This window comes from Bos taurus, chromosome 18 (genome assembly GCF_002263795.3).
Source record: "Bos taurus isolate L1 Dominette 01449 registration number 42190680 breed Hereford chromosome 18, ARS-UCD2.0, whole genome shotgun sequence".
Taxonomy (NCBI): domain Eukaryota; kingdom Metazoa; phylum Chordata; class Mammalia; order Artiodactyla; family Bovidae; genus Bos; species Bos taurus.
This window is the reverse complement of record NC_037345.1, coordinates 8,591,177-8,606,788: the sequence shown is the minus strand read 5'-3', so window position 1 is coordinate 8,606,788 and position 15,612 is coordinate 8,591,177. Positions and strand designations below refer to the sequence as shown.

The following is a 15,612-nucleotide window of genomic DNA, read 5'->3' as shown; positions in this document are numbered from 1 at the left end:
TGGATTCACTGACTTGTGTTACCCCCAGGTGTCCGTTTTCCTCCATTTTGTTCAGTGCGACAGAACAATCTGAACCATCTACCCATTAACCTGATGTCCCTGACCTTGATTCAGAACCTCTGCCCACACTGTGTCCTAACACGTATTTGTTGACATCCTATGATCTCATCTAATCACCAACTCTGAGGTTCCAGCACTGGAGGGTAGGGGATGATGCAAAAGAACAGTATCTGGAAAGGGTTCATTGTTAGGAGCATAAACAGGGGACACCAAAATGCATGGGGTAATCAAGGTTCACAGACTGAAAAACAAATGGACAAGGCAGCTATGTCTTCAAGGCAGTAAGCAAGGATAATCTTGGATGGATTTTTTAAAAAAAATTTTTTTAATAGGAGTGTAATTGCTTTACATTGTTGTGCTAGTTTTTGCCATACCACTACATGAAAAGTATGGAACACTTCATGTATTTTTGTGTGTTATCCTTGCCCCAGGGCCAAGCCAATCTGTGTCATTCCAATTTTAGTATATGTGCTACTGAAGCGAGCACTTCAATGGCTTTTTTGAGATGAACTTGTTTGGACCAGGAATTCTTCTGAAGAGGGCTAAGGACAAAGGCCACCTAAGTGGGAGGGGGTAAGAGGAAGGACAGGGAGGAGTCAGAGGACAGAGCAGTAGGGGAGAAGCATGGACATGTAGTGTTCTGGAAGGCAAAGGAGGCCGTGTCAAGAAGGAAAACAGTCGGCAGTGCTGGCGTGGAAGTCATGCTCAGGGGACAAGGAGGGTACCCGTAACACTTGGGAGAGCAGCTTCAGCAGCTGGGGTATGAACCAGAGGGTGTTCTGTTCATGCTGCATCCCAGGTGACCAGGAGCAGGCTTCGAACCAAGTCATCACAAAGCCTTGTCCAGAGCAAGCCAAGAATGACATTACATAACAATGGGCCCGCCGCAGGCCATGTCACTCTGACCTTTCTACACGGGTGACCTCAGCAAAAAGAACCAGCAGAGATAAGTCCTTAAGCAAGTGAGTCTATGGGGACAAACCCATTGTGTCCAACCAATGACCACGACAAGGGGAGGACATTTCACCAGCTTGGTTCATTCACTAATGGCTCTCTCACTCATGAACACTGAGATGGGTCTAATGTGCTCAGAGACAGAGAAGGCACTTGGTCATAAAAGAGATCTGGTCTCTGCCATCAGCTTACAACACATTTGGGGGAACTTCATTCCATGAGTATATCCACCAACCTCAACACGCCATCTAGAATGCCTAATAAAGTCCCCATTCAAATTTTACAAAATTACCCAAGTTTTAGCAATACCTTTTTTATGTCTCTCTGTAGAGGGCTACTGCTGCTGCTCCTGCTAAGTCGCTTCAGCCATATCCACCTCTGTGCGACCCCATAGACAGCAGCCCACCAGGCTCCACCGTCCCTGGGATTCTCCAGGCAAGAACACTGGAGTGGGTTGCCATTTCCTTCTCCAATGCACGAAAGTAAAAAGTGAAAGTGAAGTCGCTCAGTCATGTCCGACTCTCAGCGACCCCGTGGACTGCAGTCTACCAGGCTCCTCTGCCCATGTATTTTCCAGGCAAGAGTACTGAAGTGGGGTGCCATTGCCTTCTTTGTTAGAGGGCTAAGGTTAAGCTTAAAATGAATGATCAAAGAGGTTATGTGTTCATTAAAAACAATCTGATAGACTGGCTAAATTATAGACTCACTGAGGACTGTATTGATTCCTTACAATATATACCAATGACCTCTTCCCTTGAAGCACTAACCGCGCTATGTTGCTTGTGTTTCTCTTTCTCCATCCTCCTTCTCCAAACCTAATCAAGATCTAGGTCTGAATTTCCAATGGCCCCCTCACTGCCCTCAAACTCAAACCTGAAGTCAGATTCACCATATGGCATCTCTCCATTATCACCCTTTTCAGGCATCCTTATTCCCATCTGTGGTACCTTTCATTTTATCTTCTCTCATGAGCATATCCTACATCTAGTCAATTACCACGTTTCATGTCAAGCAGGGTCTTGTGCCCATAAAAGATGTTCAACACTTACTTGCCGATGAATGGACACATTTTATATTCTGGAAACATTTATAGCTGACCGGTAACTGTAGCTATGGCACTGAAAATGACAGCTGTTAAAGAGCAAGGCTTTGGGTGGCAGATGGGGCTGAGCTGGGTTTAGTCTCATAAGATGCTTACTTCTTAGAAGAAAAGTTATGACCAACCTAGACAGCATATTAAAAAGCAGAGATATTACTTTGCAAACAAAAGTCCATCTAGTCAAAGCTATAGTTTTTCCAGTAGTCATGTATGGATGTGAGAATTGAACTATAAAGAAAGCTGAGCACCAAAGAATTGATGCTTTTGAACTGTGGTGTTGGAGAAGACTCTTGAGAGTCCCTTGGACTGCCAGGAGATCCAACCAGTCCATCCTAAAGGAAGTCAGTCCTGAATATTCATTGGAAGGACTGATGCTGAAGCTGAAACTCCAATACTTTGGCCACCTGATGTGAACAACTGACTCATTTGAAAAGACCCTGATGCTGGGAAAGATTGAAGGTGGGAGAAGGGGATGACAGACGATGAGATGGTTGGATGGCATCACTGACTCAATGCACATGAGTTTGAGTAAACTCCAGGAATTGGTGATGGACAGGGAGGCCTGGCGTGCTGCAGTCCATGGGGTCACAAAGAGTTGGACTCAGTGACTGAACTGAACTGAACTGATGTTGCTTAATATTCCAAGGACTTTGGACACATAATTTCCTCATTCATAAGATGTTAGTTACTAAGGCTGTGGGAATCAAATATAAAGAGTATGTAGAGCTCTGAGTGCAGAGATGTTATTTCCTTTAGTCCCTAGTCCACTGTCAGCCTAGAAAAGGAAATGGCAACTCACTCCAGTATTCTTTTTTTTAATTAAAGGATAATTGCTTTACAGAATTTTGTTGTTTCTGTCAAACCTCAATATGAATCAGCCATAGGTATACATATATCCACCCCCCTTTTGAACCTCCCTCCCATCCCCCTCCCCATCCTAACCTTCTAGGTTGATACAGAGCCCCTGTTTAAGTTTCTTGAGACATACAGCAAATTCCTATTGGCTCTCTATTTTATATAAGGTAATGTACGTTCCCATGTTACTCTTGCCTGGGAAATCCCACGAGCAGAAGAGCCTGGTGTGCTACAGTCCATGAGGTCTCAAGAGTCAGATGTAGCGATTAAACCACCACCACCCACTATCAATGTTTATCCATTTCAGCAGACTAACGTTAAAGACATGGAGTAGCAATCATGGTCAACAAAAGAGTCCGAAATGCAGTACTTGGATGCGATCTCAAAAACGACAGAATGATCTCTGTTTCCAAGGCAAACCATTCAATATCACAGTAATCCAAGTCCATGCCCCAACCAGTAACACTGAAGAAGCTGAGGTTGAACAGTTCTATGAAGACCTACAAGACCTTTTGGAAATAACACCCCCAAAAGATGTCCTTTTCATTATAGGGGACTGGAATGCAAAAGTAGGAAGTCAAGAAACACCTGGAGTAACAGGCAAATTTGGCCTTGGAGTACAGAATGAAGCAGGGCAAAGGCTAATAGTGTTTTGCCAAGAGAACGCACTGGTCATAGCAAACACCCTCTTCCAACAACACAAGAGAAGACTCTACACATGGACATCACCAGATGGTCAACACCAAAATCAGATTGATCATATTCTTTGCAGCCAAAGATGGAGAAGCTCTATACAGTCAGCAAAAACAAGACCAGGAGCTGACTGTGGCTCAGATCATGAACTCCTTATTGCCAAATTCAGACTTAAATTGAAGAAAGTAGGGAAAACCACTAGACCATTCAGGTATGACCTAAATCAAATCCCTTATGATTATACAGTGGAAGTGAGAAATAGATTTAAGGGCCTAGATCTGATAGAGTGCCTGATGAACTATGGACGGAGGTTCCTGACATTGTACAGGAGACAGGGAGCAAGACCATCCCCATGGAAAAGAAATGCAAAAAAGCAAAGTGGCTGTCTGAGGAGGCCTTACAAATAGCTGTGAAAAGAAGAGAAGTGAAAAGCAAAGGAGAAAAGGAAAGATATAAGCATCTGAATGCAAAGTTCCAAAAAATAGCAAGAAGAGATAAGAAAGCCTTCCTCTGTGATCAATGCAAAGAAATAGAGGAAAAAAACAGAATGGGAAAGACTAGAGATCTGTTCAAGAAAATTAGAGATACCAAGGGATACCATCTTTCATGCAAAGATGGGCTCGATAAAGGACAGAAATGGTATGGACCTAACAGAAGCAGAAGATATTAAGAAGTGGCAAGAATACACAGAAGAACTGTACAAAAAAGATCTTCACAACCCAGATAATCACGATGGTGTGATCACTGACCTAGAGCCAGACATCCTGGAATGTGAAGTCAGGTGGGCCTTAGAAAGCATCACTATGAACACAGCTAGTGGAGGTGATGGAATTCCAGTTGAGCTACTTCAAATCCTGAAAGATGATGCTGTGAAAGTGCTGTACTCAATATGCCAGCAAATTTGGAAAACTCAGCAGTGGCCACAGGACTGGAAAAGATCAGTTTTCATTCCAATCCCAAAGAAAGGCAATGCCAAAAAATGCTCAAACTACCACACAATTGCACGCATCTCACATGCTAGTAAAGTAATGCTCAAAATTCTCCAAGCCAGGCTTTAGCAATACATGAACCGTGAACTTCCAGATGTTCCAGCTGGTTTTAGTAAAGGCAGAAGAACCAGAGATCAGATTGCCAACATCCGCTGGATCATCAAAAAAGCAAGAGAGTTCCAAAAAAACATCTATTTCTGCTTTATTGACTATGCCAAAGCCTTTGACTGTGTGGATCACAATAAACTGTGGAAAATTCTGAAAGAGATGGGAATACCAGACCACCTGACCTGCCTCTTGAGAAACCTATATGCAGGTCAGGAAGCAACAGTTAGAACTGGACATGGAACAACAGACTGGTCCCAAATAGGAAAAGGAGTACATCAAGGCTGTATATTGTCACCCTGCTTATTTAACTTATATGCAGAGTACATCATGAAAAACGCTGGGCTGGAAGAAGCACAAGCTGGAATCAAGATTGCCGGGAGAAATATCAATGACCTCAGATATGCAGATGACACCACCCTTATGGCAGAAAGTGAAGAGGAACTAAAAAGTCTCTTGATGAAAGTGAAAGAGGAGAGTGAAAAAGTTGGCTTAAAGCTCAACATTCAGAAAACTAAGATCACAGCATCTGGGCCCATCACTTCATGGAAAATAGATGGAGAAACAGTGGAAACAGTGTCAGACTTTATTTTTTTGGGTCCCAAAATCACTGCAGATGGTGACTGCAGCCATGAAATTAAAAGACGTTTACTCCTTGGAAGGAAAGTTATGACCAACCTAGATAGCATTTTCAAAAGCAGAGACATTACTTTGCCAACAAAGGTCCATCTAGTCAAGGCTATGGTTTTTCCAGTAGTCATATATGGATGTGAGAGTTGGACTGTGAAGAAAGCTGAGCGCCGAAAAATTGATGCTTTTGAACTGTGGTGTTGGAGAAGACTCTTGAGAGTCCCTTGGACTGCCAGGAGATCCAACCAGTCCATCCTAAAGGTAATCAGTCCTGGGTGTTCTTTGGAAGGAATGATGCTGAAGCTGAAACTCCAGTACTTTGGCCACCTCATGTGAAGAGTTGACTCATTGGAAAAGACCCTGGTGCTGGGAGGGATTGGGAGCAGGAGCAGAAGGGGAGGATGAGATGGCTGGATGGCATCACTGACTCAATGGACGTGAGTTTGAGTGAACTCCGGGAGTTGGTGATGGACAGGGAGGTTGGTGTGCTGCAGTTCACGAGGTTGCAAACAGTCGGACACAACGGAGTGACTGAACTGAACTGAACCGAATGTTAAGTTTAAAGGAGACCAGAGAATTCCCTAGTGGTCCAGTAGTTAGGACTCCTGACCTTCACTTCTGAGGATGCAGGTTCAATTCCTGGACAGGGAGGTAAGATCCCCCACAAGCCACGTGTTATATGCCCCCCACACTCCCCACCACAGCCACCAGAAAAAAAATTTTAAGGAAGCTAAATCCCAAGCTGAGGCCAACAGTATTCCATTTTAGAACACAAATTGGGCTGTTTAGTAAGTCCTAGAAAGGGGTGACCATCCACCTAGGACTCTGTTTGGGGCGTAAGATAAAGACTTCCACATTAAACATATTCTTCTTCCCTTCCCTGATCTCTCTTCCACTGTACCTACTTTTGAAAATTCCAATTAAAAATTATGAAATTAAAAAAAAATATCCAACTCAACAAGTTTTAATAAGTGCTGGCTGTGTGTGTCATGGCTGATTAACCAGTTGCCTGGAAGACCTTATCGTCCTTGTAGAAAGTAACTTTTTCAGATCCTAATGAGCTCCCTCCCACACCCAACCCTGGGCTTCATGCCACTCTGGGAATCCTTCTGGAGGCACCCTCCATTTCTTTGTTGGCCATTGTTTTTCCTTTTAGTTCTCTTTTTATCCTACCTAACCTCACCCGTCGCCACGTCAGCAGACAAAATCGCCTCTCTCCCTCCCTTCCCCCTCCTCTTTCTCATCCACTAGCTCCATCTATAACTGTGAGTGTGAGTGTGAGTGTGTGTGTGTGTGTGTGTGTATCAGTTCCAGTTTACAGAGGAGAAAACAGTACTTTGAAAGATCACACTGCTAGTAAGAGGTATCTAGCAGATATCAGGCTGCCCCAGATCCTTGACCATTTTAAAAAATTGTTTTAATTGGAGTATACTTGCTTTACAGTATTGTGTTAATTTCTGCTGTACAATGACGTAAATTAACTACGTGCGCCTGCTAAGTCACTTCGGTCATGTACCACTCTTTTTGACCTCGTGGACTGTAGCCCTCCAGGCTCCTCTGTCCATGGGATTCTCCAGGCAAGAACACTGGAGTGGGTTGCCATTCCCTCCCCCAGGGGATCTTTATGCATACATATATCCAGGGCTTCCCAGGTGGCATTAATGGTAAAGAACCCGCCTGCCAATGCAGGAGACATGCGTTCAGTCCCTGAATGGGGAAGATCCCTTGGAGAAGGGCGTGGCCACCCACTCCAGTATTCTTGCCTGGAGAATTCCATGGACAGAGGAGCCTGGCGGGCTACAGTCCATAGGGGTCTCAAAGGGTCGGACACGACTGAAGCACTTAGCACACAGCACACACAGGTATCCCCTCCCTCTTTGGCCTCTCTTCCACTTCACCCCAATCCCACCCCTCTATTTCGTTCCTCCATGGGGCCTTCCCAACCCAGGGATCATACCCAGGTCTCCCACACTACAGACAGAGTCTTCACCATTTGAGCACCCCCACCCCGGGAAGCCCCTTCCCACTCCTCTAGGTCATCACAAAGCGCTGAGCTGAGCCCCCCGTGGTACACAGCAGCTTCCCCCCAGCTCTCTATTTTGCACACGGAGGTGTATATGTGCCTTGACCATCTGGAGGGGCTCTCATCCATAGCGCACTTCACTCCCAGCAAGCAGAACCTGTGACCTTGTCCACCGGCTGCCCAGAATGCTGGAGTCCTTTTAGGCAGTGGCCACGGAAAGCCAGAGGGCTTCCCTGGTGGCTCAGACAGTAAAGAATCCACCTGCAATGCAGGAAACCTGGGTTTAGTCCCTGGGTTGGGAAGATCCCCTTGGAGGAGGGCATGGCAACCCACACCAGTATTCTTGCCTGGAGAATCCCCATGGACAGAGGAGCCTGGCGGGCTCCAGTCCAAGGGGTCGCAGACACGACTGATCGACTAAGCACAAACACAGCAGGGAGAGCCAGCTGGAGTTTCAGCCTCTCCTCCTCTTGCCAAAGGGGGTGGGGGTGACAGCCCTTGAGTAATGATTGACAGGTATGAGGGTATCCCCTGGCCCGCAAGGCAGACAGCTCTCGCCTGTGACACCCGGACCTCCTGATCTGCCCCGGGCTACTGAGCTAATACTGGAGCCAAACGCACTTCCCTTGTTGCTGAATCGGGGCTTGGCCTCCTCCCCTTCCCTGTTCATCTTCCCTCCTCCACGACCTATCACCCTTAACCTATAAACCTTTCCAATAAATTCCTTTCACACAAATCGCCTCAGTCCCTGCCCCTGGAGAACCTACCCTGAGGCAGTGTGCACGCAAGGTTCCAACCCAAGCCTGTCAGACTCAACCCTCTTTTGCCTCCATGGTGCTTGACACGCTGTTGCAGGGTGGCTGGGCTCTTCAGTAATCTCACAGCCATTTAAGAAAATTGACTGACTGCCTTAAGCCTTTGGGCCTTGAAGACAAACGTAGGTTTGAATGCCCTAAGTGCTATAATTATATGTCTTGGAGACAAAAGCCCTTTATTTTAACAAAGTGAAATAAGGGATTCAAGGAAAAAGATTTTTTGAACTTGTAATTGTCTTACACCTGGGTCCATAATTAAGTAGACACTTGGTCCACTGTAGTGGGCCAAGCCCCAATTCAGCAACAAGGGAATATGATCTCTTTGTTAAATGGTTTTGTTATGAGAAATGGAATATTTCCTGCTATATCCGTAAACAAGAATATCACAGTCATCAAGGATTGCAACCCTTCAAAGTAAGGTGGTGAACCCCAAGGGCACTCAGGAAGGAAAAGAATATCTGCCACCTAGCAGCCATCAGACTGCAGCCACTCCCTGCAGTGAGCCCTGAGGAAAGGAAGCTCAGGATGTGAAAACACGGGACCCAGGAAGCCGAGGCGCATATGAAAGGAATGATCTTAGTGAGCCCTCATCTTCCCATACAGAGAAAAGCCCCAAATTCCTTAACTTAGAATATTTGATCTTCTTTATTTAACAATAACCTTCTGAGGTTCAGACTACCTGCCCTTTGTTTCAAAAGTTCTGGATAACCTTGGCCCCTCTCCTCACCTCCTCCGAGCGATTTTCTCAGGGTTACTTGAGATGCTGTCTAAAGTAAAAGCTTGAGAGGCTTGGCTTGAGGCCCTAAAAATTTCCACCAAATAAAACATGATTCTCAACTTTTAGATTATGAATACATTTAAAGTCCACGGTTACATAAGTAATATAACTACATTAGACAAATTCTGAGGGAAAAACAAATCTAAGTACTCTGATCCAACCATTCACATACTATTTCCTTCTAGTGCTTTTCATGTTCGTGTGACATGGATATAGTCTTAGCCAAACACCAGGATCCCCTGGGTGCTTTCCCTTAGTTCAGTTTCCATGTTCTAGACAGTTGCCAGGTCATTTTACAGGAGTTTTTCAAAATCTCTTTTTACATATGGAGACTATACCAATCATTTGTCACCATTTTGTTTTTTTCTTCATTTTAATGACATTTGTTGCTTTCTTTCTAATTTTACAATGTTGTCACCATTTTGATGGCTTTTGATAGTTCACAATTTTAAATAACTTTGTAAATGTACTGGTTTGGTTTGCATCTTCCCTTTTTCTCACATTTCAGATTATTTCTTTAAGAGAAATGTCCAAATCTTGAATTATCAGGTAAAAGAATAACATTTATGGTTTTGAGGTACACTGCCACATTTCTTTATGTACCCCCCCCAACCCTAAAATGTGTACTGATTGACAGTAGAAGCCAACCTGAAGCAAAAGCTGTTCCAAGTCATGATTCTTTAAGGAGTTATGAACTGGATTACTATGATGGTGCACTCAGTCACCCACAGCCAGACATTCTGGAGAGTGAAGTCAAGAGGACCTTAGGAAGCACTGCTGTTAATAAAGCTAGTGGATGTGACAGAATTCCAGTGAAACTGAAATTCAAATTCAAAACCCTAAAGGATGATGCCATCAAGGTGTTGCAGTCAATATGTCTACAAATCTGAAAGACCCAGGAGTGGCCACAGGACTGGAAAAGGTCAATTTTCATCCCAATTCCTAAGAAGGGGAGAACTTAAAGAATGTTCTAACCATCGGACAATTGCATTCATCTCCCGTGAAATAAGGTCACGCTTAAATTCTTGCATACTAGGCTTCAGCATTATGCAAACCAAGAACTTCGAGGTGTCCAAGCTGGGTTTAGAAAAGGAAAAGGAACCAGAGGCCAAATTGCCAACATTCGCTGGATCATAGAGAAAGCTAGGGAATTCCAGAAAAACATCTACCTCTGTTTCATCAACTATGCCAAAGCCTTCGACTGTGTGGATCATAATAAACTGTGGAAACTCTTAAAGAGATGGGAATACCAGACCATCTTACCTGTCTCCTGAGAAACCTGTATGTGGGTCAAGAAGCAACAGTTAGAACCCTGTATGGAACAACTGATTGGTTCAAGACAGAAAGGAATGCGACAAGGCTATCTGCTGTCACCCTGTTTGTTTAATCTATGTGCTGAGCACATCAGGAGAAATGCCGGGCTGGATGAGTTACAAGCTGGAATCAACATCCGTGGGACAAACATCAACAACTTCCTTTATGAAGATGATACCACTCTACTGGCAGAAAGCACATTTAGAAGAAGTCCTAAATGCGAGTGGCGGCTGCGCTGTGCTGGAGCAGCCATGTGCAGATACCTCACGTCCAAGGTCAGAAAAACCTCAGTAAGATGGTAGGAGCTGGAGCGGCTGTGAGGAGATATCCCACGTCCAAAGGCAAAGGAGAAGCCCTAGCAAGACGGTAGGAGGGGCGAATTCGCATTTAGAATCAAACCCCATGCCCGCCAGAGATGCTCAGAGGGCTCAAACAAATCTTGTGTGCACCAGGACCCAGGGACACCAGAGACTGAGACAGAACTGTGTTTGAGCATCTCCTGTGGAGGTATGGGTCAGCAGTGGTCTGCCGGAGGGACAGGAGCTCTAGGTGTGGGTATGGCATAACTCCTCTTGGAAGAGGTTTCCATTAACCCCACTATACAGATGCCAGAACTCACACAAGACTGTGATTCTGGGAGGGCACAACAGAAACCTGTGCAGCAGGACTAAGGAGAAAGGAACAGTGACCCCACGGGAGACTTGCCTGTGGGTGTCCAGGAGTCTCTGGTGGAGGCGTGGATCAGCAGTGGCTTCCTGCAACACTGGGGGCACTTAGTATAACAGTGCATGCCTGGGATCTTTTGAGGGAGGTCACCATTATCTTCATTACCTCCACCAAAGTTTCAGTTCGGTTCAGTTCAGTTGCTCAGTCGTGTCCAACTCTTTGCGACCCCATGAATTGCAGCACGCCAGGCCTCCCTGTCCATCAACAACTCCCGGAGTTCACCCGAACTCATGTGCATCAAGTCAGTGATGCCATCCAACTATCTCATCCTCTGTTGTCCCCTTCTTCTGCCTCCAATCCCTCCCAGCATCAAGCTCTTTTCCAATGAGCCAACTCTTTGCATGAGGTGGGCAAAGTATTGGAGTTTCAGCCTCAGCATCAGTCCTTCCAATGAACACCCACAACTGGTCTCCTTTAGGATGGACTGGTTGGATCTCCTTGCAGTCAAAGGGACTCACAAGAGTCTTCTCCAACACCACAGTTCAAAAGCATCAATTCTTCAGTGCTCAGCTTTCTTTATAGTCCAACTCCCACATCCATACATGACCACTGGTAAAACCTAAACCTATTAGATGGACCTTTGTTGGCAAAGTAATGTCTCTGCTTTTGAATATGCTATCTAGGTTGGTCATAACTTTCCTTCCAAGGAGCAAGCGTCTTTTAATTTCATGGCTGCAACCACCATCTGCAGTGATTTTGGAGCCCCCCAAAATAAAGTCTGACACTGTTTCCATTGTTTCCCCATCTATTTGTCATGAAGTGCTGGGACCAGATACCATGATCTTAGTTTTCTGAATGTTGAGCTTTAAGCTAACTTTTTCACTCTCCTCTTTCACTTTCATCAAGAGACTTTTTAGTTCCTCTTCACTTTCTGTCATAAGGGTGGTGTCATCTGCATATCTGAGGTTATTGATATTTCTCCCGGCAATCTTGATTCTAGCTGGTGCTTCTTCCAGCCCAGCATTTCTCATGATGTACTCTGCATATAAGTTAAACAAGCAGGGTGACAATATACAGTCCTGACGTACTCCTTTTCCTATTTGGAACCAGTCTGTTGTTCCATGTCCAGTTCTAACTGTCGCTTCCTGACTTGCATATAGATTTCTCAAGAGGCAGGTCAGGTGGTCTGGTATTCCCATCTCTTTCAGAATTTTCCACAGTTTATTGTGATCCACACAGTCAAAGGCTTTGGCATAGTCAATAAAACAGAAATAGATGTTTTTCTGGAACTCTCTTGCTTTTTTGATGATCCAGTGGATATTGGCAATTTGATCTCTGGTTCCTTTGCCTTTTCTAAAACCAGCTTGAACATCTGGAGGTTCATGGTTCTTGTATTGCTGAAGCCTGGCTTGGAGAATTTTGAGCATTACTTTACTAGCATGTGAAATGAGTGCAATTGTGCAGTAGTTTGAGCATTCTTTGGCATTGCCTTTCCTTGGGATTGGAATGAAAACTAACTTTTTCCAGTCCTGTGGCCACTGCTGAGTTTTCCAAATTTGCTGGCATATTGAGTACAGCACCTTCACAGCATCATCTTTCAGGATTTGAAATAGCTCAACTGGAATTCCATCACCTCCACTAGCTTTGTTTGTAGAGATACTTTCTAAGGCCCACTTGACTTCACATTCCAGGATGTCTGGCTCTAGGTGAGTGATCATACCATCGTGATTATCTGGGTCTTGAAGATTTTTTTCGTACAGTTCTTCTGTGCATTCTTGCCATCTCTTCTTAATATCTTCTGCTTCTGTTAGGTCCATACCATTGTTGTCCTTTATCCAGCCCATCTTTGCATGAAATGGTCCCTTGGTATCTCTAATTTTCTTGAAGAGATCGCTAGTCTTTCCCATTCTGTTGTTTTCCTCTATTTCTTTGCATTGATCGCTGTTCAGTTCAGTTCAGTCACTCAGTCATGTCTGACTCTTTGCCATCCCACGAGTTGCAGCATGCCAGGCCTCCCTGTCCATCACCAACTCCCGGAGTTCACTCAAACTCATGTCCATCAAGTCGGATGATGCCATCCAGCCATCTCATCTTCTGTCATCCCCTTCTCCTCCTGCCCCTAATCCCTCCCAGCATCAGAGTCTTTTCCAAAGAGTCAACTCTTCACATCAGGTGGCCCAAGTATTGGAGTTTCATCTTTAGCATCAGTCCTTCCCAAGAACACCCAGGACTGATCTCCTTTAGAATGGACTGGTTGGATCTCCTTGCAGTCCAAGGGACTCGCAAGAGTCTTCTCCAACACCACAGTTCAAAAGCATCAATTCTTCGGCGCTCAGCTTTCTTCACAGTCCAACTCTCACATCTGTACATGACCACAGGAAAAACCATAGCCTCGACAAGACGGACCTTTGTTGGCAAAGTAATGTCTCTGCTTTTGAATATGCTATCTAGGTTGGTCATAACTTTCCTTCCAAGGAGCAAGCGTCTTTTAATTTCATGGCTGCAATCACCATCTGCAGTGATTTTGGAGCCCAAAAAAATAAGTCTGACACTGTTTCCACTGTTTCCCCATCTATTTCCCATGAAGTGATGGGACCAGATGCCATGATCTTAGTTTTCTGAATGTTGAGCTTTAAGCCAACTTTTTCACTCTCCTCTTTCACTTTCATCCAGAGGCTTTTGAGTTCCTCTTCACTTTCTGCCATAAGGGTGGTGTCATCTGCATATCTGAGGTTATTGATATTTCCCAGCAATCTTGATTCCAGCTTGTGCTTCTTCCAGCCCAGCGTTTCTCATGATGTACTCTGCATATAAGTTAAATAAGCAGGGTGACAACATACAGCCTTGACTATTCCTTTTCCTATGGATTGCTGAAGTGAAGTGAAGTCGCTCAGTCGTGTCCAACTCTTTGCGACCCCATGGACTGTAGCCTACCAGGCTCCTCTGTCCATGGGATTTTCCAGGCAAGAATACTGGAATGGGTTGCCATTTCCTTCCCCAGGGGAGCTTCCAGACCCAGGGATCGAACCCGGGTCTCCTGCATTGTAGGCAGATGCTTTACTGTCTGAGCCACAAGGGAAGCCCCAGGTAAGGCCCACAAGGGTAAAATGATTGCTGAGCCCCAGGTAAATATCAGGGAGGGAACACAGCTCCACCCATCAACAGAAAATTAGATTAAAGATTTACTGGGCATGGCCCAGCCCATCAGAACAAGACCCAGTGTCCCCCTCAGTCAGTCTATCCCATCAGGAAGCTTTCATAAGCCTCTTATCCTTTGCCATCAGAGGGCAGATAGACTGAAAACCACCATCACAGAAAACTAACCAATCTGATCACATGGACCACAGCCTTGTCTAACTCAATGAAACTATGAGCCATGCATGTAGGGCCACCCAAGATGGACGGGTCATGGTGGAGAGTTCTGACAAAATATGGCCCGCTGGAGAAGGGAATGGCAAACCACTTCAGTATTCTTGCCTTGAGAACCCCATGAAGAGTATGAAAAGGCAAAAAGATAGGACACCGAAAGATGAACTCCCCAGATTGGTAAGTGCCCAATATCTACTAGAGATCGGTGGAGAAATAACTCCAGAAAGAATTAACAGATGGAGCCAAAACAAAAACAACACCCAGTTGTGGATGTGACTGGTGATGGAAGCAAGATCCGATGCTGTAAAGAGCAATATTGCATAAGAACCTGGAATGTTAGGTCCATGAATCAAGGCAAATTGGAAGTGATCAAACAGGAGATGATAAGAGTGAATGTTGACATTTTAGGAATCAGTGAACTAAAATGGACTGGAATGGGTAAATTTAACTCAAATGACCATTATATCTACTACTATGGGCAGGAATCCCTCAGAAGAAATGGAGTGGCCATCATGGCCAACAAAAGAGTCTGAAATGCAGTACTTGGATGCAGTCTCAAAAATGACAGAATCATCTCTGTTCATCTCCAAGGCAAACCATTCAATATCACAGTAATCCAAGTCTATGCCCCAACCAGTAATGGTGAAGAAGCTGAAGTTGAATGGCTCTATCAAGACCTACAATACCTTTTAGAACTAACATCCAAAAAAGATGTCCTTTTCATTATAGGGGACTGGAATGCAAAAGTAGGAAGTCAAGAAACACCTGGAGTAACAGGCAAATTTGGCCTTGCAGTGAAGAATGAAGCAGGGCAAAGGCTAATAGAGTTCTGCCAAGAGAATACACTGGTCATAGCAAACACCCTCTTCCAACAACACAAGAGAAGACTCTACACATGGACATCACCAGATGGTCAACACCGAAATCAGATTGATTATATTCTTTGCAGCCAAAGATGGAGAAGCTCTATACGGTCAGCAAAAACAAGACCAGGAGCTGACTGTGGCTCAGATCATGAACTCCTTATTGCCAAATTCAGACTTAAATTGAAGAAAGTAGGGAAAACCACTAGACCATTCAGGTATGACCTAAATCAAATCCCTTATGATTATACAATGGAAGTGAGAAATAGATTTAAGGGCCTAGATCTGATAGATAGAGTGCCTGATGAACTATGGACAGAGGTTCGTGACATTGTACAGGAGACAGGGAACAAGACCATCCCCCAAAACAGAAATGCAAAAAAGAAAAATGCCTGTCTG

The 15,612-nt window shown here is 44.7% G+C and overlaps 1 protein-coding gene and 1 non-coding gene across 2 annotated transcripts in view; both read right to left on the bottom strand.

Moving 5' to 3' along the window:
- Nucleotides 1-15,612, bottom strand: part of HSD17B2 (hydroxysteroid 17-beta dehydrogenase 2) — a 93,471-nt gene that overhangs the window by 73,043 nt on the left and 4,816 nt on the right.
- On the bottom strand, nt 444-547 carry LOC112442479 (U6 spliceosomal RNA). The gene has a single exon (XR_003030567.1). It is a non-coding gene; the product is annotated as a U6 spliceosomal RNA (small nuclear RNA).